Source organism: Bombus pyrosoma, linkage group LG11 (assembly GCF_014825855.1).
Source record: "Bombus pyrosoma isolate SC7728 linkage group LG11, ASM1482585v1, whole genome shotgun sequence".
NCBI classification, from domain to species: domain Eukaryota; kingdom Metazoa; phylum Arthropoda; class Insecta; order Hymenoptera; family Apidae; genus Bombus; species Bombus pyrosoma.
This window is the reverse complement of record NC_057780.1, coordinates 4,841,627-4,866,443: the sequence shown is the minus strand read 5'-3', so window position 1 is coordinate 4,866,443 and position 24,817 is coordinate 4,841,627. Positions and strand designations below refer to the sequence as shown.

Below are 24,817 nucleotides of genomic sequence, written 5' to 3'. Positions count from 1 at the left end.
GTCCGTGTTGAGAATTTTGGATCTTTGAAGCCGAAATAATGTTATGGGAACACAAAATTTACACTTTTAATTAATGTTTAAATAGTTGTGCATTTATTTAATGGAAGATCTCTATTATATTTATCGATATATACCTGCACGCGTCTCAGCACTTTCTTCTATACCCGACTGTTAACCGACGACTCTTCCAGATGCTTCTAACGACTGGACAGTTTACATCCATATGTTTTTGAGACGCCGCGCACACACATGCTCCCACACACTGACACTCGCATGCAGGTATTCTTACTGCGCGTTTAACCTAGTCCAGCACAGAAAATTATACATATCTCAACAGTCCGATACTGGAATAGTAGAACAGGGCAATACAACGGTTAGCGAAGCTTTTTCATTGGAAAAATCACCTTATTAATTATTATAAGGTAATTATTAAACGCAGTAGCTCGATTAAAATGGCAATAGGATTAAGATATTCCTTTATCTATCTATCGAAGATAGTAAAATATGTACGAATATTTTACAACAAAGCTTCGAATCTCTCTGCATCGAAAAATGATCTAGCTTGCGTTTTTCACGTATCCTCGAGAAAGGTTCGAGTGCAAGGGGTTAAAACACGAGGCACCGCCAACTTGGAGCGATGCGTGGACGTTTTTCGCGAAATGGGCCGGCGTTCGAGGGAAACGATAACCGGCTGGTCAATTAGAGGTTGGTCCGACGTTCCTAAATATCGTTAAATCGCTTTTACATGCGTACGTCCGAGTACATAAGCCCCTTAATTTCAGTGTAACCGGCCGCGACGCGACGCGATACGGACGCGACGTGGTGCAGTGAGGGACGAAAGGTGCGGTCGCCCTAAGGGCAGCACCGTAGCTACATGTGTATTCATATTAGCGCTTAACCGGGCGCAACAGAGGCCTCGTCGTACGTCCAATGTAAAGGCCTCGTGTATATAGCGCGCAACGCCGGAATATTATTCAGCGTTAGCGTAACCCTTGTCACGGATTTAATAATTTATGGTAATACGGAATCAAAAAGAGCGGGGAACGTAAGCCACTCGATGCCGTGCTGATTCCTACACGATGTAATTATAGTGTTTACCGGTGCGCCGGCCACTACGTCCGTCACGTTATTAGACGCTTGGACGCTTTACTCATAGACAGTGCTTCCTTTTTATTTTCTCTCCTTCCCCTCACGCTCTTTTTGTTTCATCGTTGTTGATTCTTCTGCGTTGTTTTTCTTTCGATCGTTACCGCATAGTCGAAGCAAAATTGATGAGAAGCTCCTATGAAAAGTTGATGGAGGTTGCCACCGAGCGAAGGGAAAATAGCTCGCTTTTTCGACGTGGAATTAGAGTAACCACTTTTCGATAAAACGAGTTCTTGGCATTATGTCGGTTGTTTTGTAATTAACGTAATGGCAAAATTGGAGATTTGAAATATGTATATAGCGCGATTGTAAGGGTCCGTTTGATAAGTCGCTTCGTTAACGAGGGATGTCTTTTACCATAGGAAGTAAGAAAGTTAATCGACGATTTAATGATGCTCTCATGTTAAATGAAATATAAATGTAACATTGTTAGAGAGGTAACATCGCTTCGAAATAAAAGGGGGTGTTTCATTTTCACGTATTTTGCGACATTTTAATGGTAAACGTTACTACCATTGTGAGTCAAGATTTACTAAAATATTCATACGAATGTACTTTACAACGAATTTCGCTGTACAAATTTTCTATGTACGTGTCATCTCTTATATTTTCTTCTTTGACGTATAACGCAATTTAAAAAGAGCGAAGCAACCCTTTTGTTTAACGTTGCTCTCCTCGATTTTTTCAAACGTCCAAATGTTTTGATTTATATTCCACGTCTCACCCACGGTTGCAGCCGCGTGATGTTGACTCGTTGACCGGTTTATGCCATTATACCATGCTTCCTCTGATCTCTCTCTCTCTCTCTCTCTCTTTCTCTCTTTCTCGTACTCTCTCATTCACAGCACTCCCCTCCCTCTCTTTCATCGCGTTCTACGTTTATTCTTAATAACGCTCGATCGATTACGACGCGTTTCCAGACATTATCATTTTACGTCGTCACGTATCGTACAAAGTTGCTACCACATAGTTTAATATTATATTACTAGAGAGAATTCTTCCGTTTCTCGTTACACGGAACACAAGCTCCTCGATTATTTGAAATTTCTCATGCGGTTCCCACTTATTGGCGAATATTTTTAGCCTCGCGATCTTTGAATTGATTCATGAGATTAATAACAACAGACTCGTTAAGTTATAGTTATAGTTATAGTTGCTACGTGTTAAAATACAGTTATTTTCAAAATAAAAGTATTGAAATATTGTGTATAATCCGTGTTTGTCAATGAATCACTTTATCACTGAAAGTGTATCGAATATAACAATTATGATAATAATTTAACTAGTTAAAATACACGAAGTATCGAAACAAACTAGAAGTGGTAGAAATATGAAACAATAATCATGGCATCTGATATATCTTGTATCAGCTATATAATATTTATTGCCCATATACCCCATTATTATACGAAACACTGTTAAACTTTTCTGTTTAAAACGCTTTCTGCAATTCGATACAAACCCATGATCTTTATCGATCACAAATTTTCACTTCTATAAGAACTTTGTTTCGTCCAAAATTTTATGAATCATCCTGTATACTAGAATCGAGTTGGCGCACTTCTCATTGATCATAAAATCAGTGCTGCAAAAAAGCCTTCTTGCTAAAAAATGGTATCTGCGACGATGGAAAAGAACGAGGCGTATAACATGACGTATGAAAATTCGAGAAGTGGCTAGTTGAAAGGGGTTGCGAGAGGGCGAGCGAAAGAGGAGCGAGAAAATCGGGCAGAGACTTTATATACACGAGTCAAGACACGGGTAACGGATATACGAGCCATATTACAGACTGCTACTGCACACTCGCCAGGTTTTATAAGGCGCTTAAAATTTTATTCGTTATAAAATTCCTTCGTTCCCGCCCACCTACCCCTGTCACTCGTTCATCCCGGATGCACACTGGAAATTTCGTGCACGATAAAGGGAGGGATGATTTCGAGTGATTTACCGATGTGCTCGTTTACTCTTTACCTTTAGTCACCCTTCGTCGAATTCTTTGTTGGTTCGAGATACTTCTAGACGTGGTTAGTACCACCGATGTCTCATATTTTTATATCGAATATCTATGATTATCGTTAGAGACAAACTTTTTAAAATTTAAATATTTCTATTCGCCTTTTTCTTGACATTTATTTCACTTTTTCTTTAACGATCTTGTGGCACTGCTTCCTAAAATTGCTATAGCTTGCAGATATATTGTAGATTGTCTATTTATTTCTCCTTTGAAGTCATTTTGCCAAAAGCGCATTTATTTTTAAACAGAATGTACTTTGTATATTTAATAACAGAATGAGCTAATTTCATCAAATATAGAATATTTATAGGTACGATATTCAAAGGTGTAGGAGTCTTCTTTACTCCTTTATCGGTAAAAGATAAGATAAATTAATTCCGCTCACGATATATCTACGAGCTTTACACGCTTACTATAACATACCTACTTTATGATGTATGTAAGATCAAAGTTTAATCGTTTAATTTTAGACGAAGCAGCGAATAATTACACAATTAGATGCCCGATAGATTTAATGTTCATCCACGCGATGGTGGAAACACTATATTCATCCTTTTCGATAAGAAACACGGCTATCTTCGTACGTGGCCGTTGCTTTAACTTTGTACAACAGCTTGATTAAATTACTGACTTGTACGGCACGCTACCGTGATAGGTATCGCTATATTTAATTAAGAGTGTCCTTTCTTCTTACTGACGTTAATTACAGCGAACCTTTATCCAGCCATTAAAAAATTATTACGACCACGGTAGAATACCACGTGTACCGAACAAATATTCTTTCCTTTCTCTAGTTTACTGGCTTATTAAGTGCAAAACTGCTATTTATATCGTAACTTTCCGTTACGAATTAGGACTCGCCCAACATTGTTTCGATAAACTTTACACGGTATTATTAAAAGTAATAACAACCCTCAACAGAGTATCGACTCATTAAAAGCTTCACTTTATGAACTTACCAGAAACTATTCAATCTTCTTTACACATCGCAGAAAGAAAATAATTGAGGTCTTATAGGTCTATGGTAAATACCGTATATAGACATGCATCGTATTTTACAGACAGATAATTGAATTATTATGGAATTTTCATTTAGTTCATAAATGCAGAAAGAGCGAAGTTCTTCAAGTACCGCTACAATTATTAATTCACTAATACTAAAAAAAAAAAAAAAAAAAAACTGAAATTAAAACTTCTGTGGCAATTTACTCGATTTACCATTTTGTTCTATAGACCGTTTTTCAGGAAGCTCGTCGATACGAGAATTTATAGATCAACTCACTGGCGTTGTTTAATGGCTTAATCAAAATTTCAAGTTTGCAAAAGTTAAAACATCCATCGATCGAACACGCTGCTTATCCTACTCCTTCCTTCAATTAAAACCATCAGAAACGTCCCGAGAACATCGAGATTCGCGCCATTTACCTTCCAAAATTTTGTTTACAGTTGAACGTAAGTAGATCCTTTTTTCGTGGAGAGAAAGAAATACCACATCGAAAGTGTCCCTTTCATGGTACAGGTAAGAGAGGGTGGTTCGACGAGATTCTTCCTCATCGAGGGATGAAACGAGAGAAGGAGAAGGCTGCTCATCGGGATAGACCATGCTCGCACCAACGCATTGTTACTGAGTTATGTTCGAACGACTGCGCCTGAATTCGACTTAATTTTCCCGAGAAAAGAGATTAAGCGAAAATGGCCGCCGGGGGACGAATGCAGCGCGCTTGTTCTCCCGGAAAGCCTCTAAAATATTCGAAATTGTTACCTTAACCGGTGCATTGTCGCTGGTACGGATCCTTTCAAAGGCCTTTTTTCTTCTTTCTTCCCCCAGCGGATTTTTTATTCGTTCACCTCGCCACCAGTTCTCGGGTGACGAGCGACGCTTAAGCGAATTTTAAACGACTCACGGTTGATTAATTGTGCGTCGCCCGTTGGTCAATCCTTTCGGGCCTCGGCGAATGTTTTTTCGTAGCCAGTGACGAGAGTAATGAAACGAAACACGAGAGACACAAAGGCGAACAACTCGTTCGTTCCTCTTCGGTGTTTCGCTGTTTGAAAAATATTGAGGCTGCCCGTTGTTAGAACCAACCGAGTGTTGTGAGTTATGAGTTGTGTTTCGATGACAAGGTTTTTATGGAACGTTCGATTTCTTCGAGAAAATAACGTGAATATTAGCAGTTAATTGGATAATTATAATACCTTCTTAAAATCGTACATTATAATTTTTCTACATTGAATTTTAATTCTACGTTGGCATTTTCCTGAATTGTATAATTCTATATTGCAACTTTTCTATGCTGTAATTTAACTATACGTTGCAATTTTCCTATATCGCAATTCTTCTGTATGGAATTTTAATATCATATTGCAAGTCTTCTATACCGCATTTTAATTCTATATCGATAATACTGTCGCATTATTCAAACCAACCCGAACATGTACATCTCATATTTGCTCCGAAACGGTAGAAAATACATCAAAATAATTTCACTGTACAAAATCTCGAAGGAAACGAACCGGCTAGCCTTCGAAGCTCTGCGAAAGCAGAAACCGATGGGACACGGTTTAATTCGCGCGAATGAAATTAATTATGAAGATAGAGGAGATCCTGGAGGATGTCGGCCGGTCCTCGCATCCCTCTTCCTCGTTTCCCGGAGGGAGGCAGACGGCCACGTCCTGTCGGGCTGCAACCAGTTTCGAACAGTTCGACGGAAACCAGTCGAGCGAGAGGAAACAGGGACTTGGGGAAGGGAGTGGAGACGAAGAGAGAAAGATAGACGCTTAGCGGAGGGACTTACGGACACTTGGCCGCTCAATGGCGCGAATTTAAGAGCGCCAGCCGTTACGCTTCTCATTCGTTAGCATAAATTAATTATTTTCCGAGGGAACGTAGAGATATGCCGGACAGAACCGTTTAGAAATATCAGCCGGAGACACCGGTTGGTTGATTGTTACTACGAGTTGCACACCGCAATGCGGTGCTCCCGAGTGTTCGTAATTACCTCGCATGTAAGAAGTCGTTTCATAATTATCTTCCGGTCACATTGGAATCGATATTCGCCGTAATTCAACTGAAGAATGGCCGCTCGTGAAGCGAGGCCTAGGTTCGGTGAAAAGAGGCGTGACTTCGAATAACGATAATAAAGGAAGGAGACCAAGTATGAGAAAATTGTGCGCTTTTTGCGTGGTCGTGCACAAAGTCTAGAGATTTTTCAAGTTTTCGCTAATGAAAACATGCTCTGTTAGTCTTAAGGAATCCTTGAAATTCTGCTTCACAACCACACCGCGAAGAAACGTAATTCGATAACGTTAATTAGCTGGGAAGAACCGCAAATGGAACGTTGCGCAGAACGTTACTAATTAATGGGTTACTGCAGTTGATCGCGATTACAAGAAAGACAACGCCATACTTCTGAACGTTAAGACGATAGGAGTGTTCTAAAACGACAAACCAAATGACAACGAACGTATAAAAATAACGCGTATAGACGAACAGTCGAGCGCTCGTTAAAAAATTTACCGATCGGAAGACGTATTTATAATCTTTGAAAAGCACGTTTGCTTCCCCCGCACATGGAAATCCAGTCGAGAAACCAGTCGCGCTAGAACGTCTTGCATCGATGTCGGACGATTCGAATCGCAATGGTTCGAGAATAAGAGAACGAAGAACGAGAAGAACCAAAGAAATATTTCACAAAGTTGCACCCACGAAAGAGACGGAAAGAAAAGAATACGACGATCAAACGGGACGAATTGGAGGAGAAAGGGAGGCGGAGAAATAAACGGGACATCCGGCTCGAATTAACGAACGAAAATTCAGCTTGATTAACGCGGAACGAAATCGGTGACGAACGCGACGCGGTCTATTCCGTGGACCCCGGCGCTCGCGCGAATTAATTAAACCTGCGTCATTGTGCGCGATCGGTCGAGGAACACGCGTAGAATCAGAGACGCGACACACGTTCGTTGCTCGGTTCGTGTCTCTGGAAATCGGCGCGGATAGGTTTTGAGGTCGCGTCCAGTTCGTGCACGGGCGCGCACAATAAGCGAAGTGGACTTAGATTGGGCTAATTAATTAATGCGCACGTCCTGTCTCGTCCCGCCTAATTATCTCGCTTGTCAGCTCGACCGTCGTTCGCCACACCGTTAATACGTGTCTCCCCTTCTCTCCTTTGCGCATTCCACGTTTGCCTTCTCGCTCTGTCACGTTTGCTATTCTTGTTCGTCGTCTCTTTCTTTCTCGTTCCTGTCTCGTTCCTAGCTCCGGTGGATCGTATCTGTGCGTGTTTCTCGTTTCTCGTACGTTCGGGGTCAGCCTGTCTTTCTCTATCCGTAATTATAATCAGGCTAATTGTGACGTCAGGCACAGGAAGCTACACCTAGAAAAATCGCCCGACGTCCGCGAGCCACACGAGATACCTACACCACGTCCTACGATCGTTTAAGCGATACTGATCTAACGCGCTCGGAGATCCGTATCTGAGTATAAACCGCGGTTCGAACGGTGTATCATGGTTCGCGGTTTGATCTTGGCACGGTGACACTTTATCGAGAAGAATGTGAATTAGTTAGAGTAGACTTGTAACGCGTGGTATGTCTGCCTTTACATACAGGGACAGGTTAGATAATAGTAGACAGGAAACGTTCATGCAAATTTATCTTATATTTTTATAAGAAGAGATTTATAAATGGAGATTTGTTTCTCTTATTAAATACGATATTACGAAATGTTTTTCCGCTTTAGATGTTTTATATATTTTTATATATTTTAAACTTTTTTTTACTTTACATACAGTCGACTTTTAAGTGTTCAAGTACTTACACATATTGGGACTTTTAAAGTTTTGATACGATGCGTAGGTGACTCACAACAGCTTCAGTTGAGTTATTAAATTATAGTTCAAAATCAAAATACTTTGTTTCCTTTTAAATTCCGCAATCCACCCGACAGAGATCAATATTGAGTTCAGATTAGAATGAAATATTCCAAAATAGAGTACATTCAATAACATATTTGGAAGCGATGAATATGCATTAAGGATACATAGCGTCGTCAATTTTAATATACTATTATTCAACTTTTTAATAGATAATTTGCATGTATAATCTGTCGGTTATACAAGTTGACGAGAACTACTATAGATCATTAACTTGTCGTTAGTTTATGTACATATATTAGCAATATTTATATGCTGCTGTTATACATCTGCTTGGACATTTATGATCGGATAGTATATATAATCGATATGTTTCCGACAAAAATTTAATTGCGATTGTTGTACTTTACAATATAAAGGGTGAAATTGTTTCTATGAATCTAAATAGTAAAATAATACTTTTTATAGCGAAATTTCCAAAAATTTAATTAAAACGACGATTCAATATTATAACATATTCTTCGAACATGGAACCGGCAACTCGGTAAAATTAAGAATAAATATTTCGAACATCTTTCTGACAAATATATCTGCTTTATACAAAAATTCTATACGTATACTACAGATAGAATTGAAAAATATTTTTTCCGAACAATAGCTACCAGATACCTAACTATATTCAAGCACCGTACCTAAACCCAAGACCAAGGAAATAAAGAAGCAAGAACAGCCCATTATCGTCATCTAAATAAAATTACGGTTTATTTTCGCGAACAATTAGCCTCGCTCTGTTGGAGTAGGTAGCAATACTCGTTCTCTGTTGGTAAATAGCCTCGAATCTCGCGGTTCATTAATTTCGAAGAATCCATAGGCAGGCCTGCGCTCTCTCTTGTGTCTCGCAAAAGGATCGTTCGATTCTTCTCTACGTGGAATAGGCTCGAATTTGAATCGACGATCAACCACGATGGGAACGAGGCATTGATGCGTGTCCAGAGGAATCGCCGATCAGTTGCGTGCGCGCGAAATTACAAGCGATAAACGCGAAAATTTACCGCACGACGGATCGATTTGGCAGCGAATTAACCGATGAATCTCGATCGCGGTATCGCCCCTAATGTGATTAGTTTTTCTCTCTTGTTGCCGATCATACTCGCGATAATGGTAACCGTAATAATGGCCATAACGACGGCACGCTGGCAGAAAAGTCACGCGAATATTTCCGCCATGTGAATTCGTACGATGACAAATACCAGCGTAAGTGTTGTCGAGTTAGTGGAAGGAGCAGATGAAAGACAATTTGAATCGATTAGAAGATTTAGACGAATTGTTTCTTCGAAGGGAAAGCGATTCAAGAGACGAAAGAATTGGCAATTACACTAACAATTGCATCTCCGAAGTATGAAGCAAAGATTTTAATCACAGGCGTCTGCATTTTTTCTATTAACTTAGATCTCGGGTTACTTGGTAATTTCATTTATGAAATTACTGAACTTTAACAATTTATCTGATGTAATGCGACTCTTGCGTTTAATGATATATATATATATCTGTTTGTGAAAATGTTTTTGCAATTGATCAAATCTCGAATATTGTAAAATTCTCTACTAGATCGCGGTAATTAAAATTATTTATTGCAAAACTAGCCACTAACTTTGCCTGATTAATTGTTGCGCAATTAAAAATTCAACTATTACAAGATCATATAATTTAAAAGTTGCACGTGACTATTTTTTCTAAACCTCGTTTCATTCGGTTATTGCTTTAGCAGTAGACTTATTAACATGGTTAATGAATTGTAATGAACGCAAATGTATGTACACTTTCTGAGATTAAGTATTGATACGTTGGTTTTCATAACTTTTTATTTAAAAATATGCAAATTTTGTGCGTCTTTCTCATGCTGCATATTCTGAAATATAATTAATTACCTTCTTCGTCATTAAGAATACGAAGCGAGATTAAGCATAAAACTTGGAAGTCAATATTTTCTGGAACAATCAAGGTCCTTCATGAATTTCAATTCTAATCTTATCTGGGAATATAGTTAAGATAAATTAGATAACCGTCCTGTAAATTAATTTATTACCCTAAGTAAGAATTCTAATCCTGGAATAAATTCTATCGATTTAGCAATTTTTAGTCTCAAGCATGCATTTTAATCCATTTATCTTTTCTCTTTCAATCCATCATAGCTCACGTACTTCTTAGAATTAAAATCGGTCTGATTAAAATTAATCCTGAATAGCTTTCTAGCTAACAAACGACCCAGTTTAATTGTTCAATCAATCCTCGTTATAAAAATAATTTCAAAAAATAAAACCCACACACACACACACACACACACACACACAAAACGTCCATAAAATTATTTTAATCCATTCAAAAATAAAAGATTGACGCAGATTCGTAACCTCTTTTCCCTTAATAAAAAAATTTCACCGATCAGAGGTATAAAATCGCGAACCTTAAGAGGAGATCTTTATAATACTTCGTACGGTACAAAATTTGTAAAATTTTCCGATGTGGAACTAAGTTTTGTAGAAAAATAATTTATTATTCAGTAACGGAGATAACAAAAATTCAATCAGCCGCGAACGTACAAAGGAAAAGTTCCAAAATTCACCACAGTACGAGTCACGGTGGAATCGAATGCACAGTGGAATTGATGGGCGTGGTGTATTTTCACGTGATTTATAGATATAGAATTCGATTTAGGCAGGTACGCGAGGCGCGAGGAGTTCGCGTCGCTTGTAAAGACTCGCGAACTGCCTGGAATTCGAATGAATAAACGCGAATCGAGCGTGTCGCGCTCGAAGAATGAACGTGGAGGGAGGCCAACAGAAGAGCGAAAATGAATTATGGAGGAATGTGGCGAAAAATGTGCACCGCTTCGATTGGCGCGCGCGACTGCCTTTTCCCACGAGTTCTGGAACGAGGGCTTTCGAGGCTGCGTCAGAAATAACGAATGCATTAACCTTACTACTGTTAGGTGGCCAAGAATAAGTAGAGCTGCACGAATTTACGCCTTGAAACAAATGCAAGCTATATTTTATTTATAAAGGAATCCATTTATCTAGAACGTTCTAAACAGATGGTTTAGATTTCGATAAAGTATAACGTAGCACTCGAATAATGGAAAAGGAAAACAAGCTATGTATATATATATATCGATATTTTATAAAACGACGAAAGTCCATTTATAGCGATTTTAATTAATAGTGATTAATCCGATGGAATAATCTAAATGAACGATTGGTCGATTAAAGAAAAAAAGAGTAGTGCCTCAATGAAAATTTGTTTCACTTTTGATAAAATAAAATATTCGAAATGCTATTTTAGTTAGAGACGGTGACAGTTTCTAAAAAGACCAGCGTAATACGTTACTACACAATGAGCTATAATTTTAAATAATCGCTGCATAACAATAGCAATATTTCATTTTCCTCTAGCCAAAACGCCTTCATGCTACACCACACAACCGAACTTAGTTTTTCTTTGAAAGTTTCGAAACAAGTTGTTCAATGCAACAATATTTGTTAGCCAGAGAATCATCAACGTAATTTATTTTCATTGCGAAAGCTAAAATAATATGTGTATTAACTTCTAAAATTTGTCCACGACCTATAATCTAAAGGGAAAAGTAAAAATATTTGAACGATGCAGCAAAAACGCACTAATTAGCATCCAGGTTAGATAGAAAATGACTAAAATTATTAGATTAATAGTTACGATTGTCGAAGGAAAAAGGAAACTACTAACCGCATGTTCTACTTGCGAAACAAAAATCGTTACGCTAATTCGGAATTTGTCACAAAAGGCAGAAACTCAATCCATCGGAATCGAAGCCGCTAAATAGGTAACCGATGTTGGGACACGGAGAAGGGGACGACTTCCAGCCCACTCGACCTCAATTCGGGTGCCACGTATTCACGATAATCAAACGGAATTATGCTTGCCGTGGGGCAACGACTAACCGATCCCACAAATCAAAGAATCTACATGGAGCGTTCGAACCCCACGGAACCGATGAATCGAAGGGTGATGAAGATTCGGTTATGCCGGTGGAATAAAGAGACTCGATCGATTGGCTGATCAGCGAGGATCAGACGCGGTGTAACGAGTAAAAGAGAAAAGAAAAAGAGGATAATAACGGAGAAAGAAATAATCGAGACCCGGTGGAACAGGTAGAGAATTCGGGTACGCTGCTGCTAGATTTCATCTTTCACCCCTTTCGCTGACATAAATCGAACGACAAACGAACAACACCTAAAGAAAAGGGATCGGAGAGGTGAAAGAGAGGGGGGGGGATGGTTCGGGCTTTAAAGACCGCAACGTACTTTAATTGTATCGTTGAGACGAGGCGGAGAGAAAAGGAGAGAAAGAAATCTAGCAAACTAACAGGCAGAGAATGAGAGCAAAAGGGACGAAGGGAGGGAAATGGAAGAAATGGAGCAGAGGCTCGTCGTGTATCATGTATTTTAAGGTATTTGGGTCGCGGCAAGGGTGCTACCACTGTTTCTATTATTGTCTCAAAAGGGAAGCAGCCCCTTCGCTTTCAGGACCCTGGCGCACACCTCTATTCACCTGGAGTAAGCAGACCTGACGAACCGATCCACGCGTATTCATCCGCCTCTCCTCTCTCCTACCGTCAACCTGGCCTAAGAATCGAAAAAGTGACAACTTCTCCGCGTATATCTCCCCGCTCTCTTTTCCTTCGGTGTATCTGTCTGGACCAGCTGGGCGACAATGCCGGGAATTAAGGGCACGGATCGTCATAGGTGTGGGAATCCCGGGTGAAACAGAGCTGCGACCCGGCTTGACTCTCACAAGAATGCATACTAATACCGAGACGGATAGTCCGTTCGTTATATCGAGGAAGCAGAAACGAGGATTTCCAACTGCTGTTGGTTGCTTGAGGGGGGGATGCTGTCGAGATCACCCCTTGAAATTTATTCCCATGCTTCTTGATGATCGCATGCGATCTGCTGGACGTAGAGAGAACCGGTAGCAAAAAGGCGTGGAAGACGTAGATTTAAGATGGTACGAATGCTTTTAATAAGACGGTTAAGTCAAATACTTGTAAATACTTTCGTTGTACGAAGATGTTTCAATGACTTTGAGAGGAAACTAGGAGGAAATAGCAGATATCTTTTCACAGATGCTTGTGTGAACATAATATATTATATGTCTGTGTAATACTTGTTGAAGTACGTATGAACGAAAATTCTACAGTAGCAGTATCTTCTACAGCGATGCATTATACATCTGAACAGAATTGTACAAGTATTTAAACAGCGACAGACTATAATCTATCTATTGAAATCTTTGGTTTACGACATTTTTGCAAACTCTAAATTCATAAATTCCATATATCTACTAGAATGCTCCATTTATTCTATTGTCATCTACGCGAACAAAAAATAGCTAAAATAAAAAAGAATTTTCCGTTCGAAAATAAACGTTCAAAATTCAAATATCGCCTGAAACGTTAATCATCGTTATTTGCCCCCCCGCTTCCCCTCTACAGGTTCAATTGTAACGTACGTGTTCTAACACCTATAACTTTTCCCTCATTCCTTCGGCGAATCGTTCAGGTAAAATTTCTGCTAGCTGGTAGATTACCGATGAATGAAAATCGACAACGATGCGTAGAGTGACTGCTCTATCGTCATTAACAGACTGAAAAATCCCTAACTTCCTTGCCAGTCAGGTATTCCTTTTTTCCCTCTCTTTCCTTCGCCGTTTCTACCCCTCGGTAAGTAACAAGTGCACGCTTCACGTGGAAATTAAAGATGCAAAAAACGCGCTACGACCTCGCAGCGGGAAATTTGAATGTGAATTCGAGACAGCGGCGGGTCGCGTGCTGCTATGGATCTAGGAGTGAAATTTGCATACGGAAGGTCCTTGGCACGCATGAAAGCCCCGTGGCTGCCTTTGTCGGGAACGTGCTACGACGAGACGTTCGATTCCTTCGATACGCGTAACGGCCACGGTTTTAAACGGTTTTCGATCTTGATCCATGTCGAACCCTTCGATTCGTACAACGAATCACGCATTTACATAGGTACGTTTCGAGATACTTAGCGTGAACGAAGACTGAAAATTATTTTATAGGAATACACGGTGCTAGGAGATTAAGATTAGAATATCTTGATTTAGGTACATACCTTGTGTTGTAGATCGTTCAGCTCGCCCTGTAAGCCTTCCATTTAAGAATCGAAAGCAGCCTTAATATCCCACTAACGCTTCCACCTACAAGGAAAACAGTATCGTTCTTGAGATAGTCTTTACACACCCGTAAGAAATATTTAAAACAAAATGTGACAGAAATGTATTTTCAGCATATTCGGATTAACGTGTATTTTTCTATACATCCTTCTAATTCCGATCAAATTTCTTTCCTTTCAATCCTTCAAGCAGTTACACTATCACAAACTTTCATCTCACGTTTACAAAGGTTCTAACTGATTCATCGCTTCGATTCTATTTAAACTCTTTACCTAAACGTATTCACACTCAACAGTTACCCGCAAGTCATTCTACCCCATGAAAGCGAGTCATCGAACGTCGAGATCCTAGTGGAAAGCGTGAACCACCTAATCAAACATATAACTGCCTTCGAATTGCCTTTTGGTCCGAATAAAACATGGAAATAAATTCCGATCGCACGTTCCAGCCTCGTGTTCCCGATTTTAATTATAATCCAGGGAGGCTGCACCGGTGTGCCGTATCCGTCGCCTCATGCAAATAAATCATGGCAGGCCACAAAGCACCACTTCCGGCTCGTGTCTTCTACCAAGAAAAAAATTTGAATATTTTCTTCTCAGACGTTTCTCTTTCCCCGTTCGAACGATCGTCGATGCGCACAGGCACGTGTCCAAAAATCGTCGATTCTAATTCTAATCTCCACGAGTCGAATTTGAATAACGTTCCTCACCCTCGAGTTTGATCTCGAGCGCGCGCTAGACTTTGCGACACAGAGCGTGCTGGAAACGGGATCATCGAGCACACGCGACCGAATTTCGTTCTCCTCGTTCCTGGCGAGCCCTCCTCTGATTTGCATCATTTTACTTTCTTTTTTATTTCCGCGCGTGCCGGAATAAATCTCGGTCTGATACCAGACGTTACTCGAGGTGAGTCGAACGAGCGGATCAACGGGTCGAACGCTGCGCGCGTTGCCATCGTCTGAATAAATTTATTTGATGGTGGATGGAGGCTGAGGAAATTTAAAGGTTGAAAGTGTAGCGATGGAGGAGAAACGTAAGGACGACGTTTCGGATTTCCTTCTTGGTATAATTATATTTTTTGGTTTACGAACTTCTGTAGAATTAAATATTACATAATTATAAGAATAAAGCGTGGCATTTGTTAATTGGAGTATGAAATATTAACAGCAGGATTGTATCAAGATTATCAAGCAAAAGAGATTTCTTTAATCACTTTAATCTTTTACACTTTCCAGTCTGGTCGCATCTTCTTGCAACTTATCGAGTTTAATCTACTCCAAATTATCTTTTCCGATATAAATTCGTTTAATATTTCATCCCACTGAGATCTCAAAATGACGTCACGCTCTTGAAATAAAAGCAACCGCTGGATCGATACAAAAATCTGCCAAATCACTTCCATAAAACCTCCCCTCTAAGACTGGACCCGTTCCGTTCCAGTCACTACGCAGCTTCATCATTGAACCGACGATCTAGCGGGGCCATCGTGACGCGAAATCACGCGAATAAAACGGCGTTAAAGTACATGGATCGCAACGAATTTCTCGTATAAACCTGTTGGAATCGTTATTGTCACCCACGAACCCGTGGTCTTGCTGTTGCAAGACGAACGAACCTCGTGCCTCGAGGCATCGACGAGGGGACATGGCGCGTTTAGGACGCGCGTACGAGCCTACAATTATTGTCATTGTCACCCACGAGTTTCCATACGCGTCACCAACGACGGAGTAAAAGTCGATCGGACGCAGGGCGCGGAGAACGATCGACTGATCGAGGGCCGCGTAAAACGCGCGGAGACACAGCGAACGACCGATCGATCGCTCGTACACACGACGATTATTACTATCGTCGCGCGGCGATCTTCGTCCGTGGAACTTCGTTAACGGGATAAAAAATCGCCATCGTCTCGACGAGTTAGCGAACGATCGGTCGTTTCACCGAGGCGGGATCGCACGGGTATCGATCGACGGTTATTGCGCGATCCAAGATCGTCCGGGAGTGGAAGACGCGCGCTGCCCACGGGACAGGACGATTCACAGGACATTCGATCGACGTCCAGCCAGGAATCGATTAGCTATCACGATTTTTCACGTGTACCTCCGACAAATTACCCGGTAAGTTACGCTCGCCTCGGGTACTGCCTCCGCCCCCGACGATCCAGCAACGATTGACGTGTTTCTCGTTTTTTCCCCTGTTCCTACGAACGAAGGCTACGTTTCCAGAGGTTTGTCCAAGAGAATGCTTCTTATCGTTAAGATACGCTAATGTGTGTCCGGGAGATTGCTCGGAAATTTACTGATATTTCTGCGAAGAGAACGTATGGCATGTTTCCTGCGAGATAAGCTTGACGATCTTATAAATTAAGAAACTGGGAGATGGTGAGTTGTGGACGATGTTTCTCTTTTATAGGTAAATGGATGAGAGGTGCGGCGAAGGAGAATACGAGCGGGATAATTTAGTTGGTTGTTACTACGATGGTTCGGCATTTGACGAAGTTGTTGTTTATATGGTCAAGGGAACGGAATATATTTCTTACATTTAGATTAAGTGAATATTATAAGATAAATAAATTAACACGTCCAGTGCCTATCGATTGTGGACACGACGATGGAAACGTTGGAAATTGGACAATGGAATTTAATTCGAATTGTTTCTGCCGTGTGTATCTATAAATTTGTCTTTGCAAGATTCTATCGATTGACATATTAGTCAAATGTAGATTACATTGCTCAGCAAAATATTCCATGTGTGAGTAATATAATCATACAGTTTCATCTATGATTTAACGATAACATTTCACGCACGAATAAGACTACATTTCGATATTCCGATACAAAGATAATCCATACACTTTTACCTATGAACTTACTTTAACATCAAACTTCTTCAAACAACGTTAAACGTACTTCAGAAACCTTACCGTAATTTATTAATTCTCTTTGAAGAAATGTTATCAACTAGTCTCTAAAACTTGTACATATAATTCCCGCTGAAATCGTAATCACGTAAAAAACTCGATCATGTCGACGAAAATGCGTCGTTAACGTCAAGAAGCTAGGGTTAATTCGTGCAAAGAGCGTACAATTTCAGGAATTCCGCGAAACGGAGGACGCGCGTCCCCGTCGTTTATAGTCATTTTACTGTGCCTTCGGTGCTCGATCGATAAAAATATTACGATTCAAGCGGGACGCAGACATTTCGCGGATTGCCGGCCATTCAACAACATCGAACGCGCATCCCGTGGAAACTATGCCGTCGTAAAAATCTCTTTCGCGCCTGCATGAGGGACGAGAGGACCAACGTTCTCTTGATCGGCATAAAGTACAGCGGGTATTAAATGCAAAATTGTGTATATATGCCTCCTGCCGCGTTCTTTTTCTCTCGAACGAGTGAAAATGTTGACCGTTTCGGTCGTGTCGGGTGATAAAAGCCGCGTTCCAACAAGAAATAAAGGAGATCGCCGTGATCTTGGCACGGCGAATCCGAGATCGTCGATCGATCGTTCAAACCCCCAGGCAATAATTATTATCGTCGCCACCCACGAGTCGACCTTGCGTCTTTTGAGCGACCGAGCTAAAGAAGAAAGAACGAACCCATAGGAGGAAAAGAAACCGAACGAAATAGAAAGAAACGACGCAAACTCGAGGCATTTACGACAAGCCGCGTTTCCAATAGTCCCTTCTAAGCTTTCGTTATCCTCTTCTAGATCGTGTTCAATCGTTTCTTTCTCTCTTCGCCGCGAGACCGTCCAGCGGTGCTCGCGTGGGCGAACGAGCGACTTTATTGGCTGGTCCACAATGCGACATTTGCAGCTTCGTGTGCCGTAGGGTCGCTAGTATAACACGGCCACTTCTGGCTCAGGAAAAATTGCCGTGGATTACGTAGTCCCCCGCGACGAACTCGTTTTTCCTCGTATCGAAGCGCATTCGATGGCCGGACAACGTCAAAAGTGCGCCCAGAATCAAACAATCTATCCGTATTCTTGGTCGAACTTTAGAATCGTGACGATTTCGTCACTATGAAGTACTTTCTTTAGTTTTTAATTTGATGGAAGTCGAATGACATTTATTAATTGCAGGATTTGTCGGTTCAGAGTATTTTAGGATTAGGGATTGTTTGTTAGTATAGAGGTTTATGTGTAGAGGATGGTTGGTCGGTGAGGTTTAATGGACGAGATTGCTCGTTGTTGAAACCGTCGAATATATTTAAAATGATAAATTAGTATACAGATAATGCTCGCAAAGACGCTCGTACTAAACGATTCGCTAAGACAGTGTGTAAATCGTAAAATAGAATCTCCAATGACTCGTTAATTAGATAACTGATAATTCGTTGATAACTGGTTGATAACTGATCGACAACTGACTGTAACTCCTTTCATTGCGATCGCGTCCTCTTATTTATACCGGTCGAGGGAGAGTCGGAAAATTCAAATTAGTCTTTGTTCGACGGTTGCACGTAGCGGCGACATTGTTTTGCACGGAATTTATTTATTTTTATTACATTACGTATATCCTAACGATCTTGATACTCGGAGGCAAAACAACAACATAATTTGATTCCTCTAACTCATGTGCCGCTACATTAGTATAATGATTTGCTCGTTGAGAAAATTAGCTTTGATTTTAAAAACGAGAAACTTGGAATATGTAATCTTAAATGAAGCGGAGATATAAAACACATATAGAAATTAGTGTCAAGAACTTGCAGGGACTCTCTTTTTATTAATGTTAAACGCGTATTTTCAAAGAATACGACACTCCTCTGTATTATAATGTAAATGATTATTAGAGACAACTCATAGTACGTAAATTATAACAGATATGATACCTCATTCGTGGTAATCGATACAAATATATAACAAATTTGAAAAACGTTCACAACAATGTACATTTTTACTCCTATTAAGTTAATGCATTCCCAATTCCCAGTTTTCAAGCACTATATTTAAAATACTGATGAAATCATAAGCATTTAATGCTTGAAATATTACCATGGCATGTCAATATCTAATATTCGAACGTCAAAGATATTCATATCGATAATTGCATAAATGCCATCCAGCTACTATTTACTAGCTACCCAGAAATATCAGCAATTTCGTTCTTTACTGTCTTCAACTATCAATAAACTTCGACGAAAAAAAAAGAAAAAACACGCTGGAGAACATTAATAGCCTCGAAAATTCCAATAATTCTATTTTAAGATACGCTTACCTCATCCACGTCGATAAAAGATGACCGTTCGACAGTGAACAGAAACATCGTGGTCGATTACTATCCGTGCCTCTCGTAAAACCGTTGTACGGAAGGAATGTTTGTTAAAGTTTCACGGGTGTCATGGCGTCTTCGCCAACTTCGTAACGACAGCGTATCTACAATGTGTATCCGTACTCCGGCGAGAGAAGACAACAAAAGGGAGGGCAAGTAATCGTGGAACAATGGCTGGGCAGGCTGCTTCCGCGATCGCCGTTTACATTGTGCAAACGAACGCCCGAAGCCTTACGGATTCTAAACACGAGACATCCCACCCTTGTCCGCTTGTTTTCCTCTCGGCTTGCACTCTGCTCTCCGCCTTTCGAAACGAGGGTGGCCCGTGTGGTAGCTCGGAATTTTGTAGGGTTAATTACGTAATAGGGTTAACTGCGATTTTAGACCGAATTAGCGTTTCAACGACACGAGAGTTATGAATCGAACGACATTAACCCTTTGTGCAACGAGCACCGTGGATGTACGTTAATCTACATTCACTTTCACTCGTGGATTATGTTCCTACGATTTGTTCGGAAAGATTAGAATATCCTGTATCATTTGATAACGAGTCGTGTACACAGGCTCAGAAACTCTCGTAGATACATACCTTTTACGAATATATTATGTGCGTTGTGTGAAACGTTATGAAACTTAACTAGCACTAGCTGCGTTATAAAATTTGTCTGCCCTATTTATGTTAGCAAAGTTTGACAAATCCGAAGATATGTATAGAAATTGCAAGATATTTAATAGAAGTAGGCGAGATTATGTATTTCGCGTAGAACACAAAACTATTTAAAAGTTCAATTATTTGTGATATTAACAAATAGCTATATATTCATATTTGACGCTTATTATATGCTTAAGACGACTGTTCATGTTGTATATTAATTTTTTACTAAATATATGTTTGCGATAAACATTTCGTAATTTCTATGAACATTTGCAGATTGATTATCGATTTGGTTAGTACAATCACGATCGACATTTCGTAAATGTCGCAAGGAACTATAGTCACGAACGTCACTAACTACGACTACAGAAAAAGTAAACAAATTAAATATATATATGTATATCTTTTAAGTTTCTTTAACATGGCAATTAAAAGTTAAACATTCACTAATAATGAATGTAAATTATCGAGAAAGTAACGAGATCAATAAAACGAAACGTTCGATTAATATCAATCCGATAATAAAACAAGACTTTCTGGATCGTTAGAACGAAGCTACTCATTTCTTCTCCCAACAGCCATTATGTTCTCGTTTTTAACGATTAATTTCGGCGTTTTGCTACCCCAAATAATCGTATGAAGTGCTCCTCCTCGTCGAGGCTCGCCACGCCACGTGCAAACTTGAAATTTTTTAATTGAAGGTTAACGCGGACTCTTACTGCGTCACTGTTATTTCTGTTTTATGGGGAAATAATTATCTAGTAATGACAGCTCCGTATGCTCTTACGATCGCCGTTTACAGTTTTGCACCATGCAAGCGTACGCTCGCCGCTTTACGGATTCTAAACACGGAACACTCCCTTCCCCTGTTCCCACCCCTTTACGACGCTGTTACCTCCGCTTTTGCCAGGGGATCGAAGGAATAATAGGGAATTGCACGTGTACAAATTCGTCGGAAACGTCGTTGTTCCTCGATCTTCGAGTCGATAATATCTTTCCAAAAGAAAGAAAACGGAAAGAACGAAAAGAAGGATCGGTACAAAGGAGAAAGAAAAAGCAAAACGAAAGATATAGGAACGTTAGCGCGATGAAATAGAAGGGGAAGGGAACGAGATACATGTTAGAAAACCTCTAATCTTCTCTTGGCTTAATATTCATCGCGCACATATAAACGCGCGCATACACGCGCACGAAAAACACGCCCAGCGTACACGTACTTAACTCAAGTATCGCGAGGTATCATTCACCACTATTTTCCCCGGTTAAATCCGGTAATTAGGTAAATAAAGCTGCCTGTCAGTGCATCCCTGCGATTGTTGCAAATGCCTCCCAGCAGTCACACGTAATCACGCGTAGTCACACTTGGCTGAGTGTATGGGTGGCCAGTGGAGACAGCAGCCGACCAGAACTGCGATCGGAATTTTCACGCGTCACTACCGCGTCCAATGGATGTGTTACATTAATCAAACCGACTTTCATACGGATTAACGTAATGCGTTTCATGATTTTTCTTTCATCGATGCCTCGTTTAATGCCTGCGTGTGATTTCACCGAATTGTTCGTGCAATCTGCGCTTTTGTTAGGAATTGTAGATTTTAAGATTATGTGATATTTACAAAAAATAGAAAAATGATTTTTACGTTATAAACTCTCATCTTGACGAAAACATAGAATATTTCGTTTTATTTTATAAACTTATTACACTCGTTGACAAATAATACGTTATTTGATATTACAATCATTATAGAATAATATCCTAGAAAATACATGCGTTACGGCAATTATTCTCTTTTTTAAACTTATAATTCTAAATGTTTTACTACGAGTGTCATTCAAAGTCTTCAAATTATACAAGCGAAATTAATATTCAATTAGCACGGTCATTCACCTGTACGATCTTCCTCTCGTCAAATTAACATTTAAATTTTACCGCTTAATCAATGTAAAATCTACTTAACATCTGCAAATAATCCTCGAATGGAATCAGATACTACGAGACTGCCGAAAGCGTCCACCCCTAGAAACATCCATCAAAACATTCATCCATTTGAAACAACATCAGAGTAGAAGCCGCCTGCTCCGCCCCGCATGACTACGCCAATGTGCAGAAGTAAACCGTTTACAGCATTGTACAATTACCCACGCCGGGATTCCATGGTCCTGCCACACCTACACCTACGCGAACGTCCGCGTCGCCCCGAGTGGCGAAACACAGTCGCAGCAGCGCCTGGCCACACGAGACCGTCCACGTAGTAGAACTCACGTGTGTACACGTGAACGTACACGCGGCTTGGGTTAGGTTAAGTATAATGCGCGGTCGTGCAGCTTTGGGGGCCCGGAGGCGCTAACATGAAAATCGTATGGTAATGGGGCACCGTGGCTCCTCCAGCATGGGGTCGAGCCCGTGTAGGAACCTAGCGAAGCCCGCGGTAAGTCTAGCTTTCTTCCTAGTATTAGCGAGTCAGCCAACCACGTAGTTCAGCGCGGAGAACAAGAAGAGGACGAAAGAAAGAACCGAGAGAAAAAGAGAAACAGCGAGGAGTAAAGCTACGAGCAAGAGGAAGAGAAGTCGTAGGCCCTCTCGAGGAGGGTCCCTGGGTTCGCGTGCCTCTGATAATTATACGCTCGAATCGAGTCCCGGGAGGAACAGAGAGCGAACAGCCAGCGGGAGGGAGGAATAGAGAATATCGAGTCTGCGGTTCGACAGGGTCGAAGTTGACCGGCGTCTAATCGATTCGCCGCCTCGGCATGGAAATTTCTTTCAGGTTGCCCCGCGGCCACCCTGCATCCGCAACACCTAGCATCTACGAGAAAATTCCGTGGGACTACCCGTGGAAGCCACCCGCTGCACGATCTTCGCTGGACGATGCTCTTTCAGCTAGGCAGAGGCGAGCTGCACCTTCGATTTGTCTTAACGTCGGATTACGCGTTGAGAGCCCATGAATGTTAAACCGTGGTCGTGCTGAATCCTTTCATTATGAGTAAGATATTTTTAGTCGTAAGCTTTTTCGTTTACGTAAATTACTCATTAAATAGGCTTTATGTTGCGTATATATCTACGTCCCTTTAGCGCGGGTATATCTGTGGAATATTAATGGAAATATTTAGAGGATTGTTAAACGCTACGCGAAGGAATATTAACGTCTTGAACATTGAGTTTAGGATTAAAATTGAGATTAACACGAAGATAATAAAATCGGGTTTCGTTGATTCTGTCGATAGTTAAAAGTTTTATTGGTGTTTTAGAGTGTCGTTTGGTGCTCGAGTGTTTAAGACACTGGCTTTCGCGGTAAAATTAATCGTGTCGAAAAATATGACCAATAAAGTTATAGGACTAATTAATCTGTTGCTTTACAACTTTTTCCATGATCGTTATTAGAGATAGCTATTTTATATCTTTAAGTGGTGTGTACGATGGGGAAATAGGAGGAGTTGGAGTATACATAGTCGTATATATTCTATTCGGCCCGATATAAGAAGACAAAGTAAATTAAATACGAACTATTGACATTTTAATGATATAACGTAAAGAATATCGCGATAGTTATTGCAGCTGAAAATCCTTTTATAGCGAATTTTTGAATCTTTGAGAATAATTGTCAAACCAAAATAGTTATATCAATTTTCTATCAAAGTTCCACGAATTAGCGAGAAACTTTTTGCCACAGTTATTAGAATAATTAATCCGTTGGCCTAAGCTAAACCGACTCGACTTCTCGGAAGTAGCAGCCACACGCTGCTGTTTTATGAAGTACGATGTCCCCGATAAAATGATCGCAATGGAACAAACGCATTCGAAGTCACGAAATCTATTTACATTATGCACATAATCAATTTCGTAACTTCACGACGACCACGAAACAACAAAAGACAAAAGCGATAAATAGTTGTCGAACTCGCACCGTGCAATGTCTCAACAGCGTTAAACATCCTTCTAGCGATTTTCTACTCCATTCGCCATAAAAGAATAGACTTTAAAAGAAACTAGCCAGATATAGCTTCTTTGTTCCATTTCAACCGAAGAAACAGTTCCTTTTTGGAAAACTTTGATCACTCTGGAAACTCGAAACGCCCTAAAGACAACAAAGAAGACGATAAAAGATGTGAAACGTTATTTCTGAAACTTTCGAGCATCGTTTCTCCTATCATTTATTACGACGAAGCATTTAGATTTTAACTTTGCCTTTATTTATAGACGATTTACTTTTGATTAAATACAAATGAAATTTCCGAAAGGATAATCCAAGCAATCGTGGAATTCAATACTTAAATTGAAATTAAATTGAGATTAAATCATCATACCATAACCGATTCGGTTTTATTGTCTGCAAAATGTAAGTAAAACGAAATATATGATTAAAATGTTTTTAATTATTCGATACTTTACACTGTGAGTTTGACACGAACAACGCGTGTTAAAATATACATGTCCATTTTGGTTCAGCTTCGAAGCTTTGCAAGTTGAAACATTAAAAGCCTTGACGACTCTTTCACTCGTGGCAAATCCACATACTTCTGATAAATCCAACAATCAATCGTATCCTTTTCTTTATTCATTGCAGTGCTTAGAATCTGAGGAAAAGAAGCGAAATTTTTCCTACGAATAAACTTTCGAGTAAGACCTCTCTGTC

The 24,817-nt window shown here is 40.2% G+C and overlaps 1 protein-coding gene across 11 annotated transcripts in view; it reads right to left on the bottom strand.

The window, feature by feature from the left end:
* LOC122572905 (zinc finger homeobox protein 4-like) overlaps positions 1 to 24,817 on the bottom strand; it is a 404,144-nt gene that overhangs the window by 272,265 nt on the left and 107,062 nt on the right. For all 11 annotated transcript variants that reach the window (XM_043738577.1, XM_043738576.1, XM_043738579.1 and 8 more), the window contains one exon: positions 14,202 to 14,286. The gene's annotated coding sequence lies outside the window, so the exon portion shown is untranslated. The remainder of the gene's footprint in view (positions 1 to 14,201; positions 14,287 to 24,817) is intronic.